Here is a 24,215-nt window from a genome sequence, read left to right on the forward strand (position 1 = left end):
GAAGAGGTATCTCTAGGCCCTCTCGGGAATGCATATCACTTAAGCCTTGCAAGCATTGCAACTAATGAGTTAGTTGCAGGATGATGTATTACGGAACGAGTAAAGAGACTTGCCGGTAACGAGATTGAACTAGGTATTGAGATACCCACGATCGAATCTCGGGCAAGTAACATACCGATGACAAAGGGAACAACGTATATTGTTATGCGGTCTGACCGATAAAGATCTTCGTAGAATATGTGGGAGCCAATATGAGCATCCAGGTTCCACTATTGGTTATTGACCGGAGACGTGTCTCGGTCATGTCTACATTGTTCTCGAACCCGTAGGGTCCGCACGCTTAAGGTTTCGATGACAGTTATATTATGAGTTTATGAGTTTTGATGTACCGAAGGAGTTCGGAGTCCCGGATGAGATCGGGGACATGACGAGGAGTCTCAAAATGGTCGAGACATAAAGATCGATATATTGGACGACTATATTCGGACATCGGAAAGGTTCCGAGTGATTCGGGTATTTTTCGGAGTACCGGAGAGTTACGGGAATGTGTATTGGGCCTTATTGGGCCATACAGGAAAGAAGGAAAAGGGCCTCAAGGGTGGTCGCTCCCCTCCCCTTGGTCTGGTCCGAATTGGACTAGGGAAGGGGGGCGCCCCCTTCCTTCCTTCTCCTTTTCCCTTCCTCTTTTCCTATTCCATATGGGAGGTGGAATCCTACTAGGACTAGGGAGTCCTAGTAGGACTCCACACTTGGCGCGCCCCCTCCTAGGGCCGGCCTCCTCCTCCCTTGCTCCTTTATATACGGGTGTAGGGGGGCACCCCAAAGACAACAATTGATCATTGATCTCTTAGCCGTGTGCGGTGCCCCCTTCCACCATAATCCTCGATAATATTACAGCGGTGCTTAGGCGAAGCCCTGCGACGGTAGAACATCAAGATCGTCACCACGCCGTCGTGCTGACAGAACTCTTCCCCGACATTCTGCTGGATCGGAGTCCGGGGATCGTCATCGAGCTGAACGTGTGCTAGAACTCGGAGGTGCCGTAGTTTCGGTGCTTGATCGGTCGGGCCATGAAGACGTACGACTACATCAACTGCGTTGTGCTAACGCTTCCGCTTCCGGTCTACGAGGGTACGTAGACAACACTCTCCCCTCTCGTTGCTATGCATCACCATGATCTTGCATGTGCGTAGGAAAATTTTGAAATTACTACGTTCCCCAACATCTATTTAGTTAATTATTTTTGCAGATGATTAATAGATAAATTCCTCACGTCCAGAAATTTATTTTAGAATTTTTGGGGTTCCAGATCTTGCGCTAGCTACAGATTACTATAGACTGTTCTGTTTTTGACAGATTCTGTTTTTCGTGTGTTGTTTGCTTATTTTGATGAATCTATGGTTAGTAAAATAGTTTATAATCCATAGAGAAGTTGGAATACAGTAGGTTTAACACCAATATAAATAAAGAATGAGTTCATTACAGTACCTTGAAGTGGTCTTTTGTTTTCTTTCGCTAACGGAGCTCACGAGTTTTCTACTTTAAGTTTTGTGTTGTGAAGTTTTCAAGTTTTGGGTGAATTCTTTTGATGGATTATGGAACAAGGAGTGGAAAGAGACTAAGCTTGGGGATGCCCATGGCACCCCAAGATAATCCAAGGAAACCAAAAAGTCAAAGCTTGGGGATGCCCCGGAAGGCATCCCCTCTTTCGTCCACTTCCATCGGTAATTTACTTGGAGCTATATTTTTATTCACGAACATGATATGTGTTTTGCTTGGAGCGTCTTGTATTATTCTTGTATTTGTGTTTTAGTATGCCACAATCATCCTTGCTGTACACACCTTTTGAGAGAGCCATACATGAATTAAAATTTGATAGAATACTCTATGTGCTTCACTTATATCTTTTGAGCTATGTAGTTTTGCTCTATGTGCTTCACTTATATCTTTTGAGCGTTATAATTTTGCTCTATGTGCTTCACTTAGATCTTTTAGAGCACGGTGGTGGATTTGTTTTAAAGAAACTATTGATCTCTCATGCTTCACTTAAATTATTTTGAGAGTCTCTTGATAACATGGTAATTTGCTTAATAATAATATGCTTGGTATTCAAGATTTGTGAAACTTTCTTTTGAGTGTGTTGAATACTAAGAAAAGATTGAAGCATGATAATTGTTTTGAGATATGGAGGTGATAATATTAAAGTCATGCTAGTTGACTAGTTGTGAATTTAAAGAATACTTGTGTTAAAGTTTGTGATTCCCGTAGCATGCACGTATGGTGAACCGTTATGTGATGAAGTCGGAGCATGATTTATTTATTGATTGCTTTCCTTATGAGTGGCGGTCGGGGACGAGCGATGGTCTTTTCCTACCAATCTATCCCCCTAGGAGCATGCGCGTAATACTTTGCTTTGATAACTTCTAGACTTTTGCAATAAGTATATGAGTTCTTTATGACTAATGTTGAGTCCATGGATTATACGCACTCTCACCCTTCCACCTTTGCTAGCCTCTCTAATACCGCGCACTTTTCGCCGGTATCATACACCTACCATATAACTTCCTCAAAACAGTCACCATACCTACCTATTATGGCATTTCCATAGCCATTCCGAGATATATTGCCATGCAACTTTCCACCATTCCGTTTATTATGACACACTCCATCATAGTCATATTGCATATCCCGGTACACCGCCGGAGGCATTCATATAGAGTCATATTTTGTTCTAAGTACCGAGTTGTAATTGTTGAGTTGCAAGAAAAATAAAAAGTGTGATGATCATCATTATTAGAGCATTGTCCCAGTGAGGAAAGGATGATGGAGACTTTGATTCCCCCACAAGTCGGGATGAGACTCCGGACGAAAAATAAATAAAAGAGGCCAAAGAAGCCCAAAAAAAGAGAAAGAAAAGAGGCCAAAAAAGAGAAAAAAGGCCCAAATAAAAAAATGAGAGAAAAAGAGAGAAGGGACAATGTTACTATCCTTTTAACACATTTGTGCTTCAAAGTAGCACCATGATGTTCATAGTAGAGAGTCTCTCATGTTATCACTTTCATATACTAGTGGGAATTTTACATTATAGAACTTGGCTTGTATATTCCAATGATGGGCTTCCTCAAAATGCCCTAGGCCTTCGTGAGCAAGCAAGTTGGATGCACACCCACTTAGTTTCTTTTGATGAGCTTTCATATACTTATAGCTCTAGTGCATCCGTTGCATGGCAATCCCTACTCACTCACATTGATATCTATTGATGGTCATCTGCATAGCCTATTGATATGCCTAGTTGATGTGAGACTATCTTCTCCTTTTTGTCTTCTCCACAACCACCATTCCATTCCACCTATAGTGCTATATCCATGACTCACGCTCATGTATTGCGTGAAGATTGAAAAAGTTTTGAAAAAGTTAGAGTATGAAACAATTGCTTGGCTTGTCATCGGGGTTGTGCATGATTTAAATACTTTGTGTGGTGAACATAGAGCATAGCCAGACTATATGATTTTGTAGGGATAACTTTCTTTGGCCATGTTATTTTGAGAAGACATAATTGCTTTGTTAGTATGCTTGAAGTATTATTATTTTTATGTCAATATAAACTTTTGTCTTGAATCTTTCGAATCTGAATATTCATATCTCAATTAAGAAGATTTGCATTGAAATTATGCCAAGTAGCACTCCGCATCAAAAATTCTCTTTTTATCATTTACCTACTCGAGGACGAGCAGGAACTAAGCTTGGGGAAGCCTGATACGTCTCCAACGTATCTATAATTTTTGATTGCTCCATGCTATATTATCTACTGTTTTGGACTATATTGGGCTTCATTTTCCACTTTTATATTATTTTTGGGACTAACCTATTAACCGGAGGCCCAGCCCAGAATTGCTGTTTTTTGCCTATTTCAGTGTTTCGAAGAAACGGAGTATCAAACGGAGTCCAAACGGAATGAAACCTTCGGGAACATGATTTTCTCACCAAACGTGATCCAGGAGACTTGGACCCTACGCCAAGGCATCAGAGAGGCGGTCACGAGGGTGGGGAGCGTGCCCCCCCTAGGGCGCGCCCCCTGCCTCGTGGGCCCCTCGGAGCTCCACCGACGTACTCCTTCCTCCTATATACACCTACGTACCCCCAAACGATCAGAACAGGAGCCAAAAACCTAATTCCACCGCCGCAACTTTCTGTATCCACGAGATCCCATCTTGGGGCCTGTTCCGGAGCTCCGTCGGAGAGGGCCGTCATCACGGAGGGCTTCTACATCATAGCCTCTCCAATGAAGTGTGAGTAGTTTACCTCAGACCATCGGGTCCATAGTTAGTACCTAGATGGCTTCTTCTCTCTTTTTGGATCTCAATACAAAGTTCTCCCCCTCTCTCGTGGAGATCTATTCGATGTAATCTTCTTTTTGTGGTGTGTTTGTTGAGACTGATGAATTGTGGGTTTATGATCAAGTCTATCTATGAATAATATTTGAATCTTCTCTGAATTCTTTTATGTATGATTGGTTATCTTTGCAAGTCTCTTCGAATTATCTGTTTGGTTTGGCCAACTAGATTGGTAGTTCTTGCCATGGGAGAAGTGCTTAGCTTTGGGTTCGATCTTGCGGTGTCCTTTCCCAGTGACAGAAGGGGCAGCAAGGCACGTATTGCATCGTTGCCATCGAGGATAACAAGATGGGGTTTATTTCATATTGCATGAATTTATCTCTCTACATCATGTCATCTTGCTTAAAGCGTTACTCTGTTTTTAACTTAATACTCTAGATGCATGCTGGATAGCGGTTGATGAGTGGAGTAATAGTAGTAGATGCAGAATCGTTTCGGTCTACTTGTCATGGACGTGATGCCTATATACATGATCATGCCTAGACATTCTCATAACTATGCTCAATTCTGTCAATTGCTCAACAGTAATTTGTTCACCCACCGTAGAATACTTATGCTCTTGAGAGAAGCCACTAGTGAAACCTATGGCCCCCGGGTCTATTCTCATCTTATCAATCTCCATCACTTTAATCTTGTTTTTCTTTTTACTTTGCCTTTTACTTTTCACTTTGCATCTCTATACCAAAAATACCAAAAAAATATTATATCTATCAGATCTCACTCTTGTAAGTGACCGTGAAGGGATTGACAACCCCTAATCGCGTTGGTTGCGAGTAGCTATTGTTTTGTGCAGGTACGAGGGACTTGAGCGTGGCCTCCTACTAGATTGATACCTTGGTTCTCAAAAACTGAGGGAAATACTTACGTTACTCTGCTGCATCATCCCTTCATCTTCAGGGAAATCCAACGCAAGCTCAAGAGGTAGCAGTAGCCCTTTGTGTTGGCGGGATATCCTAGGAAGATACATGTAAGAGAGCATGGAGCGAGCTTATGGGGGTGGTAGAAGCGATCCTAGGATAACACAGACACCCAAAAACTCGAAGCTCATCGTAGGATGGTGGAGTGCCATATAAGAGATGATGTGGTGCATAACTCCAACGAGTCCGGCTGTTGGGCAATGTAGCATGCAATTTCAAAAAAAATCCTACGCTCACACATGATCTATCTAGGAGATGCATAGCAACGAGAGGGGGAGAGTGTGTCCACGTACCCTCATTGACAGAAAGCAGAAGCGTTTGAGAACACGGTTGATGTAGTCGAACTTCTTCTCGTTCCGACCGATCAAGCACCGAACATAAGACACCTCTAAGTTTTGCACACTTCCAGCTCGATGACGTCCCTCGAACTCTTGATCCAGCAAAGTGTCGAGGGAGAGTTTCGTCAGCACGACGGTGTGGTGGCGATTATGGTGAAGTGATCCGCGCAGGGCTTCGCCTTAGCACTACGTGAATATGACCGGAGGCGAAAATTATGGAGTGGGGGCACCGCACACGGCTAACAATGTTTGTTTTTGTGTGTTCTAGGCGCCCCCTCCCCACATATATATATAGGTTGGAGGGGGAAGAGGCAGCCAGGGGGGCGCCCAAGTAGGCCGAATCCTACTTGGGCTCCCACCCCAATTCGGCCCCCTTTCCTTGTTTTCCAGAGAGAGAAGGAAAAGAAGGAAGGGGGAGGCCGAATCCCTCCCCTTACGTTCTCTCTTCCCCCTTTCCTTCCTCTTCCTATTCGGCCTACATGGGGGCACACCAGCCCATGCTGGCTGCTGCGTTTCCCGTCTTGGCCCCATAGGCCCAAATCTTTATCGGGGGGTGCCCAGAACCCCTTCCGGTAACCCGATATGTACCCGGAACACTTCCGGTGTCCGAATATCATCGTCCAATATATGCATATTTACCTATTGACCATTTAGAGACTCCTCGTCATGTCTGTGATCTCATCCAGGACTCCAAACAACATCCGGTCACCAAATCACATAACTCATATAATACAAAACCGTCATCGAACGTTAAGCGTGCGGACCCTACGGGTTCGAGAACTATGTAGAGATGACCGAGACTCCTCTCCGGTCAATAAACGAAAGCGTAACCTGGATGCTTATATTGGTTCCCACATATTTTACGAAGATCTTTATCGGTCGTACCGTAATGACAACATACATTATTCCCTTTGTCACCGGTATGTTACTTGCCTGAGATTCGATCGTTGGTATCTTCATACCTAGTTCAATCTCGTTACCGGCAAGTCTCTTTACTCGTTCCGTAATGCATCATCCCGCAACGAACTCATTAGTCACATTGCTTGTAAGGCTTATTATGATGTGCATTACCGAGAGGGCCTAGAGATACCTCTCCGATACTCGGAGTGACAAATCCTAATCTCGATCTATGCCAACCCAACAAACACCTTCAGAGATACCTATAGAGCATCTTTATAATCACCCAGTTACGTTGGGATGTTTGATAGCACACAAGGTATTCCTCCGGTATCCGGGAGTTGCATAATCTCATAGTCAAAGGAATATGTATAAGTCATGAAGAAAGCAATAGCAATAAAACTTAACGATCATTATGCTAAGCTAATGGATGGGTCTTGTCCATCACATCATTATCCTAATGATGTGATCCCATTTATCAAATGACAACACATGTCTATGGTTAGGAAACTTAACCATCTTTGATTAACGAGCTAGTCTAGTAGAGGCTTACTAGGGACACTGTGTTTTGTCTATGTATCCACACATGTATCAAGTTTCCGATTAATACAATTCTAGCATGAATAATAAACATTTATCATGATATAAGGAAATATAAATAACAACTTTATTATTGCCTCTAGGGCATATTTCCTTCACCGGCATGGTCGGATATTAAGAAGAAGAGATGTAGTGGCAAGAGCATCTGGCCAAAAACTAGGCGGCACATTTGCATGAAAGAGAAGTGTGTGAAGGACATGCTCGACACGCATATTTTGTTGCTAAGTATAAGGGCAAGTCAGCCGCAAAATCATACCATGTGTGGTGAGTAAGTTACGACGGCGAGATTATCAAACTCCTTCCCAGTGTCAGTTTGAAGGGCATGGATGGGGCGACCAAACTGCCTGCTAACATATGAGTAAAAAGCGGTGACACTGGGTAAAACATCAGGTTTTTGCCGTAACGGAAATGTCCACACATAGTGAGAAAAATCATCTAGAATGACAAGATAATAAAGATAGCCCATATTACTTGCAACTGGTGAGGTCCACACATCACTATGAATGGACTCAAAGGGATATGATGCTTGGACGATGCACTAAATTGAAGCCGAACATGTTTGCCTAGACGACAAGCATGACAAGTATGATCGTCGATCTTATTACAGGTAAAACTGCATGTCTTAAGAATATGACGAAGTGTAGTGGAGTTTGGATGACCCAAATGAGCGTGCCAAAGATCCACACTAGCGGAGAAGGTGACTGGAGCGGTGGTGGTGGAAGAGGATGGGTGGACTGGGTATAGCTCGTCGGGGCTATCACATCGATCGAGCACCATCCGGGTACGAGCGTCCTTGAAAGAAAATTTGAACTCGTCAAATTCAATAGTAACTGGATTTTCACGAGTAAAAGACCAAATTGAAACAAGATTCTTGATGAGTTCAGGTGAAACAAGTATGTTAGACAGAGACAATGGCATGGATGACAAAGGAAAAGATGCATGTCCTATATGAAGGAAATACGCCCTAGAGGCAATAATAAAGTTGTTATTTTATATTTCCTTATTCATGATAAAGGTTTATTATTCATGCTAGAATTGTGTTGATCGGAAACTTAAATACATGTGTGAATACATAAACAAATACTGTGTCCCTAGTAAGCCTCTACTAGACTAGCTCGTTGATCAAAGATGGTTAAGGTTTCCTAACCATGGGCATGAGTTGTCATTTTATAATGGGATCACATCATTAGGATAATGATGTGATGGACAAGACCCATCCGTTAGCTTAGCATAATGATCGTTCAGTTTTATTGCTATTGCTTTCTTCATGTCAAATACATATTCCTTCGACTATGAGATTATGCAACTCCCGGATACCGGATGAATACCTTGTGTGCTATGAAACATCACAACTTAACTGGGTGATCATAAAGATGCTCTACAGGTATCTTTGAAGGTGTTTGTTGAGTTGGCATAGATCAAGATTAGGAGTTGTCACTCCGAGTATCGGAGAGGTATCTCTGGGCCCTCTCGGTATTACACATCATAAGCTTGCAAGCAAATGTCTAATGAATTAGTTAGGAGGTGATGTATTACAGAATGAGTAAAGAGACTTGCCGGTAACGAGATTGAACTAGGTATGAAGATACCGACGATCGAATCTCGGGCAAGTAACATACCGATGGACAAAGGGAATTATGTATGTTGTCATAACGGTTCGACCTATAAAGATCTTCGTAGAATATGTAGGAACCAATACGGGCATCTAGGTTCCGCTATTGGTTATTTACCAGAGAGGTGTCTCGGTCATGTCTACATAGTTCTCGAACCCATAGGGTCCGCACGCTTAACGTTCGATGACGATATAGTATTATATGAGTAATGTGATTTGGTGACCGAATGTTGTTCGGAGTCCCGAATGAGATCATGGACATGACGAGGTAAAGATTGATATATAGGACATTGGTATTTGAACATCGGAAGTGTTCCGGAGGGTACCGGGTACATATTGGATCACCGGAAGGGGTTCCGGCACCCCCGACAAAAGATGTGGGTGTTATGGGCCGAGAGGGGAAACAACACCAGTTCGTCGTTTCAACCTTAACATGTGAATTGGTGGCTACTATAACATGAGAAGTTTTATAAGAAAGAACTATTGTTATGATGCAAGGAAAAGTGATTGAAATTATCATTGATCAAACTTACGCTCTTTGCTAGCATTCACACTTCATAAATTATTTATTTTATCATTTAACTACTCGATGGCTGATACGTCTCCAACGTATCTATAATTTATGAAGTATTCATGCCATTTTATTATCATTCTTGGATGTTGTACAGTCATTTTAGAGCAACTTTCTATCATTTTTTCGGACTAACCTATTGACCCACTGCCCAATGCCAGTTGCTGTTTTTGCTTGTTTTTTACATTATAGAAATTCAATATCAAACGGAGTCCAAACACCGCGAAACTTTTTGTGGATATTTTTATGGAACAAAAGACTCGTAATGGGCCAGAGCAGCACCTAGGGGTGCCCCGAGGGGGCCACAACCCACTAGGGCACGCCTGGGGGCCCAAGCGCGCCCAGGTGGGTTGTGCCCACCTCGGTGGCCTCCTGCACCCCCTCTTTACACTATAAATTCCCAAATATTCCAAAAACCCTCGAGATTAAACTAGATCAGAAGTTCCGCCGCCGCAAGGCTCTGTAGCCACCGAAAACCAATCTAGACCCTTTCCGGCACCCTGCCGGAGGGGGGAATCATCTCCGGTGGCCATCTTCATCATCCCGGCGGCCACCACGATGAGGAGGGGGTACTCCACCCTCAGGGATGAGGGTTTGTACCAGTAGCTATGTGTTTAATCTCTCTCTCTCACGTTCTTGAGATGTCACGATCTTGATGTATCGCGGGCTTTGTTAATATAGTCGGATCATATGGTGTTTTCCCCTCTCTATCTTGTTGTGATGAATTGTGTTTTTTCCTTTGAGATTTCATTGCTATCGGATTGAATACTTTTATGGGTTTGAGAACACTCGATATATGTCTTGCAATTGAATACTCATGGTGACAATGGGGTATCGTATTGATTCACTTGATATATGTTTTGGCACTCAATTTGCGGATTCTCGAGGTGACATTGGGGTAATCTATGCATAGGGGTTGATGCACGTTCTCTTCTTTTGTTTCTCTGGTAGAAATCTTGGGGTACTCTTTGAGGTTCTTTGTGTTGGATTGAGTATTATGAATCTGAAATTATTTGGTGTTATTTTAGTATGAACTCTTGGATAGATCAATCGGAAAGAATAGCTTCGAGGTGGTTTCGTACCATACAAACAATATGTTGATGGAGGATGATGATATTGAGTATGATTTTGTGATACCTACCACTTGTTGTAATGATTATGATTGGGAAGGCAACGATATCCCTTATGATTTTTAAAATCTTTTTAGCACTTGCTTGGAAGAATATGATAATAATGTTTGCTATACTATTTATGCCATCCATGCTATTGATAAGAATGATTGTGATGATATGCAAAATCACAAGCTTGGGGATGCTATGTTTAATGAGTATGATATGTTTGAAGATTTATTTGTTGGAAATAATGCTTGTCCTAAGCTTGGGGATGCTTTACTTAATGAATATGATCCTTTGATTCCCTCTACTTTCGATAATAAAATTTATTATGATGATAGCATGCCTTCCATTTATGATGATTACATTGATGAAAGTGGATTAGGAGAGGTCGTGACTTTATTTAGTGATACACCCACTATTTTGGAAGAGGTTTCAATTGACTATGACAATAAAGTTGCTATCTATGATGATTATTATGATGACATGTATGCCATAGAGTAATAAATCCTCTATGCTTGTGCATCATGAAAAGAGTGTTGTATGTGATAGTTATATTGTTGAATCCATTCATGATGTTTCTTAAAATTATTATAAGAAAGGAACTTATGCTCTTACATATCTCAATAATATCAAGTTTCTTCTCTATGTGTTGGTTGTTTTGAAGTTGCACTTGTTTTGCCTTCCTATGCTAGATCATTCTTGTTCCCATAAGTTGTTTGCTCACAAAATCCCTATGCATAGGAAGTGGGTTAGACCTAAAATATGCTAGTTATATGCTTCATGATTCTCTCCTTCTGTTTCAATTCTTATCTTTTATGCGAGCATCATTGAATCATCATGCCTAGCTAAAAGGCATTAAAGAAAAGCGCTTGTTGGGAGACAACCCAACACTTTTACCTACTATTTTTGTGTGTTCACATGATTAGGCTACTGTAGTAATCATGTTTTATTGCTTTTGTTTCAATAAAGTGCCAAGTAAGACCTTTGGGATGGCTTACGGTGATAGTTGATTTGATCTTGCTGAAAAACAGAAACTTTTGCGCTCAGGAAAACAATTTTCACTTTTAACAGAAGCGTGATAAAATGCTGATTCTTTTTGCACAAGATTAATAGACAAATTGGTCAGGTTGTCCTAATTTTTTCAGAATTTTTGAGTAGCAGAAATATAGTTGGAGTACAGATTACTACCGACTGTTCTGTTTTTGATGCATAATTTGCTTGTTTTCTAGTTTCCATGGCTTATATTGCTCAATATAAATTGTGCAAATGATATGCTACAGTAGGTATTGTGTGATAACAATTATGAATCTTGTCTTTGACATTACCAAAAGTGAAATGGTTTTCTCTTTATCATACTAACCTATCTCACGAAGTTCCGTTAAGTTTTGTGTGATTGAAGTTTTCAAGTTTTGGGAGAGATGTCGATACAATGAGAATAAGGAGTGGCAATACCCTAAGCTTCGGGATGCCCCAGGGCACCCCAAGATAATATTCAAGGAATATCCAAGTAGCTAAGCTTGGGGATGCCCCGGAAGGCATCCCCTCTTTCGTCTCCAACATTATCGGTAACCTCACTTGGAGCTATGTTTTCATTCGTCACACGATATGTGTTTGCTTGGAGCTTCAATTTATTTTGTTAAGAATTTTCTTTCTGTTATTTAGAATAATGTTTTTCATATTTTATTTCAATGAAAGTGGCATTGATAGCCTTTTACATGCTTATTTTGCAAGTATACATCTTGCTGTTTGAAAACAGAAAGTTTACCGCTGTTGCGAAAGTTACCTAGAAAAGTCAGAATGTGATAAAATGTTGAAACTTTTTGCAAAATAAGATATGATAAATTTTCTACAGTGTGGTAAATTTTCATAATCTTTGGATTTTAACAAGTATTCATACTCTTGCATTCTTTACAGACTGTACCGTTTTGGCAGATTGGTGCTATGTTTGCATTGTTTGCATATGTTTGCTTGTTTAATGATTCTATTTGAGGATATGAGTATTAAATATGAGAGGCATTTAGTTTGAAATGTTGAATACTAATTTTAGTGATTTGTTACAGTAGAGAATGATAAGGTTTTTGCATTGGTTTATACTAACTTATCTCATGAGTTCTTGTTGAGTTTTGTGTGGATGAAGCTTTTGAGATTTAGGAAAACCGTGATATGAGAAGAATTAAGGAGACACAAAAGCCCAAGATTGGGGATGCCCAAGGCACCCCAAGATAATATTTCAAGAAGTCTCAAGCATCTAAGCTTGGGGATGCCCCGGTAGGCATCCCACCTTTCTTCACCAACAATTATCGGTTAGTATCGGTTGAGCCTAAGTTTTTGCTTCTTCACATGATGTGTGCTATCCTTGGAATGTATTTTTTTTGATTGCTGTTTTAATAAAATATGTAGATCTGAAAGTTTTTAAATAAAATAGAGTCCTCAAATAGTTGCCAGGGAGGCTAAGTAAGCGGTATTCACATCCCGTCAACGAAGCTCTTTTCTATGGAATTGCTCTAGTGCTTCACTTATATCTTTTTGAGAATGGTGTGCTTTAGTATTTTTGAATAAATTCTCTCTTGCTTCACTTAAATTAATTTGAGAGAAATAAATATTATGCTCATGATCTTCACTTATATCTTTTTTGGAGTAGCTCGTCATTTAGTCTAGTGCTTCACTTATATCCTATGAGTAAATTGTTGAATAAATTGAATGTCATGAAGTTGAAATCATATCATGCCTAGTGGTAGCTTCACATTGGGTTTAGAAAGTGAAATCTTTTGAGGATTGACAATCACAATATTGGTCATAGAAGCAATTCATAAATAATTAGTATAAGGAAGAGAACTTTCACATGCAAATACACTATCTTGGAAATCTTTTGTAATTGTGAGCCCCCATCAAAATATTATATGCCAAAATTGTTGACATTGGACAAGGAAGACAACGTAATGGTTTATGTTTGTTCATATTCACATAGAAGTTATATTGTCATAGATCCTTCAACATGTGGTGCTTGCCCCCCATCCTTGCTAGAGAAAAATTCCGCACCAAGTAGAGATACTACTTGTGCATCCAAAAACCCTTAAACCCAAATCTTATCTTCAAGAGTCCACAATACCTACCTAAGGATTGAGCAAGATCCTTCAATTAAGTTGTCATCGGTGCAATATGGCAACAAAAAATGCTTCTAAAAGTGTTAGATCATTTAGTGTAAGAGAAAATTGAGCGTTGTACGAACTTGTGATGGCAAAGAATAAAAGCGACATACTGCATAATAAAGGTTGCTATCATAAGGGGCAATACAACGTGACATTCTTTTGCACTAAGGGGTTGAGAATACAAACAAATAAGCGCATGGCAACCGCTGCTTCCCTATGCGAAGGGCCTATCTTTTACCTTTCAGTATTTACTTTTATGCAAAGAGTCAAAGTTATTCTCTCTATTCCTTTTTATTTTTCTCTTTTGGCAAGCATCATGTGGTGAGGAAAGATCTAGGCATATATATCCAGTTGGATATGGGTAGCATGAGTTATTATTGTTGACATCACCCTTGAGGTGAATATGTTGGGAGGCAAAACAATAAGCCCCTATCTTTCTATGTGTCTGGTCGAAACGTTTTTCTCATGTGTATGCGGTGAGTGTTAGAAATCATAGAAGACTATATGATGGTTGAGTATGTGGAGCTCTTACTTAAACTCTGTTGAACAAGTTGAATTGCAATTGCTTGGTGACTGAGAACATAGGTTGTTGAGTTTCAAGAGAGTTCATTGTTTGAACCTTAACATGTGAATTGGTTGCTACTTTAACATGAGAAGTTTCATAAGAAAGAATGGCTGTTATGATTCTAGGAAAAGTGATTGAAATTATCATTGATCAAATTATGCACTTTGCTAGCATTCACACTTCATAAATTATTTATTTTATCATTTACCTACACGAGGACGAGTAGAAATTAAGCTTGGGGGTGCTGATATGTCTCCAACGCATCTATAATTTATGAAGTATTCATGCCATTTTATTAACATTCTTGGATGTTTTACAATCATTTTATAGCAACTTTATATCATTTTTTGGGACTAACCTATTGACCCAGTGCCCAATGCCAGTTGCTGTTTTTTACTTGTTTTTACATCGTAGAAAATCAATATCAAACAGAGTCCAAACACCGCGGAACTTTTTGTGGATTTTTATGGACCAGAAGACTCCTGATGGGCCAGAGCAGCACCTAGGGGGTGCCCCGAGTGGGGCACAACCCACCAGGGCGCACCTGGGGGCCCAGGCACGCCCAGGTGGGTTGTGCCCACCTCGGTGGCCTCCCGCACCCCCTCTTTACACTATAAATTCCCAAATATTCCGAAAACCCTCGGGTTTAACCTAGATCAGAAGTTCGCCTCCGCAAGGCTCTGTAGCCACCGAAAACCAATCTAGACCCTCTTCAACACCCTGCCAGAGGGGGGAATCATGTCCGGTGGCCATCTTCATCATCCCGGCGACCACCACGATGAGGAGGGAGTAGTCCATCCTCGGGGCTGAGGGTTTGTACCAATAGCTATGTGTTTAATCTCTCTCTCTCTCTCTCTCGCTCTCTCTCTCGTGTTCTTGAGATGTCACAATCTTGATGTATCGCGGGCTTTGTTAATATAGTCGGATCATATGGTGTTTTCCCATCTCTATATTGTTGTGATGAATTGAGTTTTTCCCTTTGAGATTTCATTGCTATCGGATTGAATACTTTTATGGGTTTGACAACACTTGATATATGTCTTGCAATTGAATACTCATGGTGACAATGGGGTAACGTATTGATTCACTTGATATATGTTTTGGCATTCAACTTGCGGATTCCTGAGGTGACATTGGAGTAATCTATGCATAGGGGTTGATGCACGTTCTCTTCTTTTGTTTCTCCGGTAGAAATGTTGGGGCACTCTTTGAGGTTATTTGTGTTCGATTGAGTATTATGAATCTAAAATTATTTGGTGTTATTTTAGTACGAACTCTTGGATAGATCGATCGGAAAGAATAGCTTTGACATGGTTTCGTACCCTACAAACAATTTCTTCTTATGTTCTCCGCTAGATAGGAACTTTGGAGTGATTATTCTTCGCACTTTGAGGGATGGTTATATGATCCAATTATATTAGCATTGTTGAGAGATTGCACTAGCGAAAGTACGGACCCTAGGCCTATTTTTAAGCATTGCAATACTATTTTTCTGCCCGTTTTCTATTTTCTACCTTGCTGTTTTTTATTTATTCAGATTATAAAAATATATTTCTACCATCCATATTACACTTGTATCACCATCTCTTCGCCTAACTAGTGCACCTATACAATTTGCCATTGTATTGGGTGTGTTGGGGGCACAAGAGATTTCTTGTATTTGGTTGCAGGGTCGTTTGAGAGAGACCATCTTCATCCTACACCTCTCACGGATTGATAAACCTTAGGTCATCCACTTGAGGGAAAATTGCTACTGTCCGACAAAACTCTGCGCTTGGAGGCCCAACACGCGTCTACAAGAATAAAGTTGCGTAGTAGACATCAGGGGGCAAGGGTAGGAGCCCACAAGTAGGATTCGGACCTACTTAGGGAACCCCTTGGCCTCTCCGCTCTCCCTCCCACCTATTTATATGAGGAGGGGTGCCTTGCACAAACCAGACAATTGTTTAGCCATGTGCGGCGCCCCCCTCCACCGTTTACACCCCTGGTCATATTTTCGTAGTGCTTAGGCGAAGCCGTGCGAGGATCACTTCACCATTACCATCACCATGCCATCATGGTGACGGAACTCATCTACTACCTCGACGTCTTGCTGGATCAAGAAGGCGAGGGACGTCACTGATACGTCTCCAACGTATCTATAATTTTTTATTGCTCCATGCTATATTATCTCCTGTTTTGGACATTATTGGGCTTTATTATTCACTTTCATATTATTTTTAGGACTAACCTATTAACCGGAGGCCCGGCCCAGAATTGTTGTTTTTTGCCTATTTCAGAGTTTCGCAGAAAAAGAATATCAAACAGAGTCCAAACGGAATGAAACCTTCGGGAACGTGATTTTTGGAACGAACATGATCCAGGAGACTTGGACCCTACGTCAAGCAACCAACAGGGAAGCCACGAGGTAGGGGGCGTGCCTACCCCCCCCACATGTGTGCCCTCCACCCTCGTGGGCCCCCTGTTGCTCCACCGACGTACTCCTTCCTCCTATATATACCTACGTACCCCCAAACGATCAGATATGGAGCCAAAACCCTAATTCCACCGCCATAACTTTCTGTATCCGTGAGATCCCATCTTGGGGCCTGTTCCGGAGCTCCGCCGGAGGGGGCATCAATCGCGGAGGGCTTCTACATCAACACCATAGCATGTCCGATGATGTGTGAGTAGTTTACCTCAGACCTTCGGGTCCATAGTTATTAGCTAGACGGCTTCTTCTCTCTTTTTGGATCTCCATACAATGTTCTCCCCCTCTCTTGTGGAGATCTATTCGATGTAATCTTCTTTTGCGGTGTGTTTGTTGAGACCAATGAATTGTGGGTTTATGATCAAGTTTATCTATGAACAATATTTGAATCTTCTCTGAATTCTTTTATGTATGATTGGTTATCTTTGCAAGTCTCTTCGAATTATCAGTTTGGTTTGGCCTACTAGATTGATCTTTCTTGCAATGGGAGAAGTGCTTAGCTTTGGGTTCAATCTTGCGGTGTCCTTTCCCAGTGACAGTAGGGGCAGCAAGGCACGTATTGTTGCCATTGAGGATAACAAGATGGGGTTTTTTATCATATTGCATGAATTTATCCCTCTACATCATGTCATCTTGCTTAAAGCGTTACTCTGTTCTTTTGAACTTAATACTCTATATGCATGCTGGATAGCGGTCGATGTGTGGAGTAATAGAAGTAGATGCAGATAGGAGTCACTAGTGCAGAACCGGGCAATAGCACCGGTTCATAAGGCCCTTTAGTGCCGGTTCGATAACCGGCACTAAAGTGTGGGCACTAAAGCCCCCCCCTTTAGTACCGGTTCAGCACGAACTGGTGCTAAAGGGCAACCATGTGGCACGAGCCAGCTCCGGGGGCAGGGAGCCCTTTAGTACCGGTTGGTGACACCAACCGGTATTAAAAGGTTGGGGGGTTTTGGGTTTATGATTTCTTTTTCATTTAATTTTGTGTTTTCCATTTAATTCTTTTTCGTTTGCTGGTATTTTACGATACTACATATTGTACACGTTATGCATATATATAAATAGAATTTCTAGTAGAACCGATCATATATATATACAATTAACTAGTTATATACAATTTCTCCTAATTGGTGCCTTCGGAGCACGATGACAATTGGAAGTGGTTCATGGGGGCGGTAGAGGGTAATAGTATTCTCCTTTGGGATCTATGACTTGGTCGAGCAAAAATCCCGCTATTTCCTCTTGAATTGCTTCTATGCGCTCCTCTGCTAGGAGCTGCTCCCGCGCCTCTCTGAACTGTTAAGAAGGAGATCAATTGTAACATCCCAAATTTTCAATTTGGAATGTTCTACACTAGATCATATGCATATCATATTTTCTTGCATTTTGGTTGATCCTAGAAATTTCACGCAACTCAAGGACCCTCGGAGAGAGTTGGAGATTTCGTTATTTTCATATTTGAGAGTTCTCTCGAATTTTGAAAATAGGATCATTTGATTTATTTATTTTATCTTCAATAATTTTTCCGGTGTCAAAATATATGAGAGAGGGAATAATATGACTTTCCCAAATTTAGGAAAAATGAAGATATAATAAATAGATCAATTTTGCTTTCCGGTGTTTATTTGCATTTTATTTGGATAGGGAAAAATGCGCGTTTTCAAAAATTGCATTTTAGGTCCGGAGAAAAGTTCATTTTGTTCGGCTCATTTTTAGGAGTCGGGGAAAATTTACTTTAGATTTTTCGGAGTTCGTTTAGATCCTTTTTGTTTTTTTTTTCTGCGCGAGGAAACTATTTAAAAAAAAAATTGAGCAGCGCCTTGGGCCAAAGGCCCAAGCCAAGCCACCTACCGCCGCGCTCCCAGGCGCCAGGCGCCAGGAGCCGGTCGGCCGCCGCCACCTCTTGCTAGGACCGAATCCTTTTAGGATTCTAGGGCGCCCCCTTATCCCCTTTTCCTTATTTCGTTTTCTTTAGTCCTATTCCGTTTATTTTCTAGATCTTTCCTACTCCTATTCTAATTCCTTGTCCTCTACCCCAAGTAAACCCCTCCCCTGCCCAATATAAATACCCAAGCACCCCCCTCTAAACACATCAAATCAAAGCTCTCCTCCACGCCGCGCCTTGCACCGCCGCCGCGCCGCATCACACCGCGCCCTGCGTCACCGCCGCCGCGCCGCCTCACCCGCGCCGCCGCCCCACACCCCGCGCCGCCGCCGCACCTTGCCGCCGCCACCCCACACCCGCGCCGCCGCCGCACCTTGCCCACGCCGCCGCCCTACGCCGACGCCGCCGGAGCCCCTCACCGGAGACCTCGCCAAGGTTGCCCCGCGCTACATCTATTCTTTTCCTCGGATCGTTTTCTTCTAATCGTTCCGATTCTTTTCTTCTCTAAACCGTTCCGGTTTTCTAGATCAGTTTTTCGATCGGTTTTCTTCTCCAAAACCCTAGATCGGATTCGTTTTCTTCTCCGATTTAGTTGCTTTGGACCGTTCGCCGGACCGTTCGTCCTAACGAACGTGATCACCGGATTCTTCTAGGTTAACGACATCCGTTCGTTTAACCGTTCTTCTTTTTCTTTTCGTCGGATTTATTCCGCGATCGCGATCTCAGATCCGATCTTCTTCCTAGTCTATTTTTCCGCTCGTTTATCGGAATCAGGTGATTCAAGCGCCTGGAGTTTCGTCTCGAAACCGCTGTTCCGTCTAATCAACCTGAACAAGCTTTTGTTACAGTAAAATTTTGACCTAGCTTCAACTTGCTAGAACCGAGTTGTTTTCTTCCGTCGTTTGTTTTTCGTTCTTTCTTTGCAACCGGAGTTCTTAAGTTGAACTACCTGGTTCGTTCTCTTGTTCGAGTTTTACCTGTGCATTAGATGAGTACTTATTGTATGCTTGTTGTTTGTCTGCGATAGATTACCCGGATTGCGCCGCTTGTTACTTCGAAACCCTAGGACTCGCGGATCATCAGCAAGGCAAGTAACACTTTGATCATACCTTTTCTACAACCCATGTTTTACTGCATTAGATCAATCCTCACACATTGCATGATTAGGATCTAATTAAATTGTGGGATGGGAAGTAGATGAGGTAGTACCTATTACCTGTATTATTATGAAACCTTTGGGAGTTACTTCTACGTTTGCTTATTATGCCATGCTATGCTAGTAGACGTGGATTGGGTGAGTGATATCCATGACAGATGTGAGATGATAATTTTAATGGTTTATTTAAGGTGGCAACTTAAACACACATCTGGGTGGATTGAGGCACCTGATGTCTATCAGGACTTGCCTGTTTTTTTTGGACCGCCACCCAGGCTCAAAGGGATCATAAGATCTTTCATGCTAGAAACTTCCGTGTGCAGCCACATGCTACTATGGGCTCTAGCATAGTTGACTAAGTTGTGCGAACTCTTACGGGGTGGACTAGCAGATGTAGGGGATGTAGGTGTACCGGTCTACCCCACATGTAAGGTGCTAGTGCTTCTGAAAGACTATGTCTCGGTCATCCGTTTCTCAAACACCATGTAGTGCGAGAAAACAAACGGAGGCGATCGAGTCATGTGGGGAAAAGTGCGCAACCTCTGCAGAGTAACAAACTAATCATGATTAGCCGTGTCCCCGGTTATGGACAACTTGAGTATCTAGTACTTGAATATCATTGTGAATCTCAACATGTTACTTCTAATTAATGTTATTGGGTTTTAATTACTTTTAATTGGGATTGAGAATGCTGTCAACCATTCTCAATGTTTCACAACCACCATGATAGTAAATAAAATTTATTCCTTTGCAGTAGGGAAAAAATTGGCTTTACGCAAAACTGTAACCATAGAGCTTTCCACCAGCCATATATGCATGTAGTATAGTTGTTTCATTCCATTACTCTCTATGTGTTACTTTGCCAGCATATTCCATGTGCTGACCCGTTTTCGGGCTGCAACGTTAATGTTGCAGACTTTTCAGACGATGATTGAGGTGTTTAGGTCGTGGTTCTATACTCAGTGATGCCGCTGGAGTTGATGGACCCATTTATCTTCCAAGTCTTCCGCTGTTATCTTTAAAATATGGCCTTAAGCCATATTTATTGTAATAAGTTCTTTTTGAGCCATCGATGTAATAAGTGTGTGATTGCAACTCTGCTATAAAACCTCGATGTACTGTGTGGTGTCAGCATTACTGATCCAGGGATGACACCGTAGCACAGTAGACGTGATCCATTCGGGTCAGGTCGCTACATCAATATGGGTGTGTATTAGTTGCGTGACTAGATATCGATAATGGTGTAAAAATTGTGAATAGTGTTCTGACAAACGTACCATGTCCTGTCTTTGAGATCTGCTCCTTTCGGATGCCATCGTGCGAATGTTCTCGCAAACATAGTATGCACACAGATTATTCCCCGACGCCTGCTTCAGGGCCTTTACAAGAATGGAATTTGATCAGATAATAATTAATCAATCATGATAATTAAAGAGATGGCAGCTAGCTAGTACTACTTAATTACTTACCTTGGGTCGATACCATTTCAGCTTCCGTTTCCATTGGCCTGGAGTGACCCTGATGAACTTTGGCCAAGCCCTGCCCGCCGACAAAGAAAATGAATAAATGGGTTATTAAATAGTTCATATCAGGAAATGAAGAACTAAATAGGCCGAGATATAGTTAATAATGATTGAAATTACCTGTTGACTATCCCAAACAAGATGGTGTAGTCACTTGCTTTTTTAAGTAGTGAGTCCAGTATTTCAATTGTTCCTTCATCAACTTTAATGATTAACAAGATCCAGTGAAATCTGCATGCACACATGTTTGCATGTCTTAATTAAGCAGGCATATGTAAGCAAAAACATGTAGCTAGCTAGTAGGCAAAAACAGAATTTGTAGTACAAGACAGTGTGACTCACTCGAAGTTGTAAGGAAGTAGTATATCTTCATTGGTATTGAGGCGCTTGAAGAACTCTAGCATGCTTTCCTCTACACTTTTTTCATAATATGCATCTAATTTCCATGTGTATTCATTAATGGTATTTGGGTCAATGAACCTAATGCCAGAGCGTCCACCTTTTTTCATTTCATACATCTTCATCCTGCATAATACTACAAAAAAGAATATAGTGAGGATAATTATAGGTAATGATTGATCAAAATGATCACTACAGCTAGCTTGAGACTTAAATTACAGAAAGAAATCACTTACAGACAATAGCAACTGACGATAGATTTGTCGAGTGCGTCTTTATTGTATAACTGAAATAGTTCTGAATACTCAACGGACACAGCTTTCTCATGGAAGTAATGATCCTTCTTGACATTCACCATAAGGGACTATCGATTGGAAATCTTGGTAATGTCCATGTACCATTGATGCAATTCATACATTCTCGTTGGGAGCTTCTTGACCTCGTCTGGCTTGACCAAAGGTTGGCCCCGGACATATTTCCGTTTTATTTCCTCCTCTCTAAGCGGAGACATGGGCTCGATATCGAGGAGTTGTCCAACAGTGATCATGAGCCTTTCAGCCTGCTCAATATGCTCCTCGGTTATTACCACATCGCCCAGCCCGGGAACGTTAACGGTTTGCCCACAATAATATTGGGCGCGCGTACTCTCATGTGTTGTTGGCACAACAAGCGGGGGGGGGGGGTTGATTGCGCCGCCTGTTCTCCCACCTGGGGAACGGTTTTACCGCTCCTTTTGCTAGCTGATTTGCTCGAGCTCGAGCTCGCCTCTTTCTGTAGACGTGCTCGATTTAACTTCCTGAGGTGGCGCTCATAGTCAACAGGCTTGGGAGCTGGTGGTCTAGCCATACGAATGAAGTGGTCAATCTTTTCCTCAGGCACTTTCTCCCTTGGCGGCGGTGGCAGTTTCGGTGCAAAATGGGCTTCCACCTCGGCCTTTGATATGGTTGCGTTTTCCTCCTCGGACTTGTCGTAAGGCCTCTGCGGAAGAGGCGCGAGGCTGCTTGGACCATATTGAAATCACTTGCCTCCGCCTGTACCTCCAGTACTACCTCGACTTGTACCACTACGCACCATAGCTGAGCCGGCTCTCTTCCGTGATTGCTGAGGCGGTGGAGACGGCTGACGTGGCTGAGTTGGAGGAGGAGGACTGGACTGAAGATGTGCCGGACTTGGAGGAGGAGTGGCCTGACGCTTTGCCGGACTTGGAGGAGGAGGAGTGGCCTGAAGGTGTGCCGAACTTGGAGGAGGAGTGGTTTGATGCTTTGCTGGACTTGGAGGAGGAGGAGTGGCCTGACGCGTTGGTGGACTTGGAGGAGCGGGAGTCTGCTGACTCGGTGGCGGACTTCGACGAGGAGTCGGCTGACGCGGTGTTGGTGGCCTTCGAAAGATGATGCAATCCTTTCTCCATATGATGATACGATGTTTGGCCTCTCCCAGTGTGTGCTCATCGTCACCTCTAGGAATGTCAAGCTCTAGCCCCGAATATTGGTCCACCACCTCATCAACCAAGACACGAGCATAGCCCGCTGGAATCGGGTTGTAATGGAAGGTTGCCTCGGGGGGATTTGTAAAAGCAACGGCGTCCGCCACCTTCATGGATATGTTCTTCATTTTGAAGTGTAGCTCGCAGTTAGTGTTCTGTGTTCTCCATGATGTCATCCACGGGGTATCTATCCAGCATTGCGTCACCCGGGGCGGAACCCATGCTGCTTCTCGGCATGGATGGGACGGTGCTATCCAATGCTGGATCATCCGCTAGCTGCTGCAGCTGCTGAGACCCCCTTTGCTGGCTAAGTGAGTCGATCTGCTCCAGCTGCCGCTGGAATTTGACTGCCAAGTCCGCGTGCGCTGATTCTAGGCCTTGAAGGCGTTCATAGTCCAGCTTCCTCTGCTCCTCCTCCATCTTCCTCTTCTTCTCCTCCGCAATCTTCTTTCTCGCACGGGTTCTCTAGTCGGTGTTCCAGTCCGAAAACCCCTCATACCACGGAATAGCGCCCTTGCCTCGTGTTCTTCCCGGGTGTTCAGGATTTCCCAGGGCACGCGTAAGCTCGTCGTTCTCTCTGTTGGGCTGGAACACCCCCGATCGAGCCTCTTTTATTGCAACAAGTAGCTTATCTTCGGCTCCGTCCAGACATGCCTTCTTCGAAACTTTGCCTGTCTTCGGGTCCAACCCCCCCCCATGCGCATAGAACCAAGTCCTGCACCTGGGGGGCCAGCTCAATGTTTCTAGAGTGACACCTGCATCCTCCATCTCTTTCTCAGACTTATCCCACTTAGACATTGCCAACGCGTAGCCACCTGGCCCTAGCTTATGGAACTTATCCTCTTTTTCGGCATTGGCCTTGTTTATTCTCGACCATTCCTTACATAATTCCGATTCCTTGAATTTCACGAAATCGTCCCAATGAGCACTTTGCTTCTCTAGTGTTCCCTTGAATACTGGAGTCTTCTTTCCTCCCTTGACGTACTGGTCCCATACACGATTCTTGTGGTTGTTGAATGCAACCGCCATCTTCCTAAGAGCAACGTCCTTGAATTTCTCCACATCTGCATCTGTGAAATGATCTGGTAGGGTGAAATGTTCCATGAGCGTTTCCCAAAGCAGAAGTTTTTGTCTGTCATCG

Source organism: Triticum urartu, chromosome 5, assembly GCF_003073215.2.
Source record: "Triticum urartu cultivar G1812 chromosome 5, Tu2.1, whole genome shotgun sequence".
Classification (NCBI taxonomy): Eukaryota; Viridiplantae; Streptophyta; class Magnoliopsida; order Poales; family Poaceae; genus Triticum; species Triticum urartu.